This window comes from Triticum dicoccoides, chromosome 7A (assembly GCF_002162155.2).
Source record: "Triticum dicoccoides isolate Atlit2015 ecotype Zavitan chromosome 7A, WEW_v2.0, whole genome shotgun sequence".
NCBI classification, from domain to species: domain Eukaryota; kingdom Viridiplantae; phylum Streptophyta; class Magnoliopsida; order Poales; family Poaceae; genus Triticum; species Triticum dicoccoides.
In genome coordinates, this window is record NC_041392.1 from 85,490,573 (window position 1) to 85,493,382 (window position 2,810).

The window sequence follows — 2,810 nt, forward strand, 5'->3', positions numbered from 1 at the left end:
TCATCGGGGTTGAGTTTTTACACAGCTTCTTATTTAGCTTGGGGGATTTGCAGGCCAGTCTCGTGGGGATGGTGAGCGGCAAGGCGGAGCTGAACACGGATGTGCCCTTCACGCTAGACAACGGCATCGGCCGCATCAATTTCATCAAATTGTGAGTGCAGCTCGGCAAATGGATTTGTTTTACTTGGGATCCAGATGTATTTTAGGGGTGCAGTTTTAGAATTTTGTTTGGATTCCATTGCTGGATGTTGGCTATGGGATTTGTCCACTTCTACAACTTCAATCTTCACCGGATTGAAATGTTGTTGGCTGTTAGTACGACAGTGCAAGAAATCCAATAATTGGAATTAAACATGTAGGTTCTTAACCATCTCCACTTAATTCAGAAATTGAGTTCCAAGCTTATCGTAGTCTCCTAAAGATTGTATTAATGGGCTGTCCTCCTTCTTGAAAAAAAAACTGCACACCACTACCTGCCTGGCCTCGCACTCTTGCTTCCCAAGGTCGAAAAATCGACCCTCCTGTCATGCTGCTGCTGTTGCCAGGAAGCCACACGCCCCTAAAGAGCAACAGGTAAAACTGATGGATGTTGTGACATCGATGTTGCACTGCACACATGTCCAAAGTAATTGCAGTAATATCTTGCACTGTACATCTGTCCATGGCTGGCCTGCGTGACGAGGATGGTTAGATTGATTTACTCCTCTGCTTGGTATGCTTTGCTGTTTGCTATCACTGGGATAGTGGGTTATTCCTCCTTATTCTTCTACGTTTCTAATTGATCTTTAAGTTTTGTATTTCATGAAGTTTCAATTGATTCTAGATTTATGTTAAGAGAAAAAAGCACATTTGGGAATGGATTCTGATTTGTATGTATACATTCAAATTTAAGGTGCTACATTGTTCTTCCCCGGGGGAATTGGTGCAAAATCTATACCAAAACAATTTCAAGTCCAGGACTAAAGGTGATGTTCTTTTGTTACAGTTCTTATGTATATATGTAAGAATTTATCTGTAGTAGGCTGATATGTTCAACCAATTTTCCATCCTATTGATACTTTAAGGATATCGGCATCATGCCGGTGCAAGGTACGCACCGTGTCTCTTCCTCCAATTATCCCATCAGTAGCATATCACTATGGCATATGTGTGATGAAATAATCTTCGGTCAAGATATGTTATTCTTACCATCAAGTACTAACTAGCCTTCTCTTTTCACCATATCCTGTAACTTTTGTTGAATTAATTGGTTGTGAAATACCCATTATTCCTTGCAAAGAATCATGATTATTGATCAAGTGAAAAAGTAGAATAGCAGCCGGTTTGATCCAACTTATTTCTGTAGTAAGTTTTATTTCAGAAAGGAGGTGCGTGTTGGTACTCTTTAATCATGTCTACTTCTAAATGTTATAGCTCATTGTTAAAGTTGTAAGCCTGGTAAAAATAAGCTTTACACAGCTACTTTTCATATGTTCGAAGATTATTATTACTCAAAGTACTGCTAGATTGTAGTTAGTATGTAGATGTTGTTCAAAATTATTTTTTCTCAAGTGATCACATTGTACTGCGTATTTCTAGCAGCTATATTTATATCAGTTTTGTTTTTGATTTTGTGAAGTGGTCTGCATCCAATCACACACACGAACAATATTTGTTCTGAATTGTTATCATAGTCTATCACATTTGACACCCCCAATATCTCCAGTTCACCGGCGAACACGTTAAATTTATATAGTTATTTTAAACTATGATAAAAGGAGTGCCGCTGGGATGTGTGGAGTGGAGGAAAAATGTTTAGATATATACCTGGATTGATAAGATGTCCAAAGAACATCTAATAATTACATGCATGTAAAACCAGTACAAATTTGTATAGGATGTAGCAGATTTACTGTACTTTGTTTATTTTGCTACCAACTTTAACCGTGGGCTTTTGAACAAGCCAAGTGTGTTTTATACGCTAATTTCAAATAATGAGCATGGCGACATATGCTTAAATGCCTTAAAGGGAATTGTAAATGAAACATTTTTTTAAACTTGTATATAGTCTGCTTTTTTAGTGTGTGTTGCCCACATTTTCATGGTACCTTAATATAGTAGTGGTGTCTATCGGATGATTTCTTGGAAAATAAACTAATATTATTACTCTATAGATTCATATGGGAGTTTGCTGTTATAACTTATTATAATTTTGTATGTCTTTTGGATTCCATGCAGGTTGGGTGGTTAGTCCGTGTTACTTGAGATTGAAGTCTTTTAGCAGGAATTACTTGGGTCCGTATAGCTTCCTGGAAGGGTGCTGGTGTTGGAGACTAAAATCAGCTAGGAGATTTTTTCATGGAAGTCATGTTACTCAAAAAAATTCTCATAGCTCTTTCCAGATATGCTTGTGCTAATTTGATATTAAGCTTTGTTTTGTGAAATGAGACTAAATTGTTGATACTTTGTATTATGATGTGAACAAATGTTAATTTATGAATGAATATAATTTGGTTGTCTTGTTGTAAACTGTGTTGCATTAAGAAAACAAGCTGGACTAGAAAAGGGGCTAATTTGTTGGACTAAAAAATTGGTAGGCTAATGGGCAGGAGCAAAATAATAGCAAATGGGTTGGACTGGACTGAAATTATTGGGCAAGACACTAATTGGGCTGGTTACTACACGAGCCATGCTAGCCTCCACGTCAGGACCACACAGATGCCATGTCAGGTCCACGTTGCTTCCACGTCATGTAAATCAGTGACAGTTTGTTCCGTCATAGCCTAGTTTGGGCTGGGCGGGCCTGGGACAGATCCATGACAGCCAACTAC

The 2,810-nt window shown here is 38.0% G+C and overlaps 1 long non-coding RNA gene across 1 annotated transcript; it reads left to right on the top strand.

Annotated features, from left to right (window-relative positions):
* Positions 1 to 107: 107 nt before the first annotated feature.
* LOC119327340 lies at positions 108 to 2,459 on the top strand. Its single transcript, XR_005158466.1, has 3 exons — positions 108 to 151; positions 893 to 965; positions 2,218 to 2,459. It is a non-coding gene; the product is annotated as an uncharacterized LOC119327340 (long non-coding RNA).
* The last annotated feature ends 351 nt before the right edge of the window (positions 2,460 to 2,810 follow it).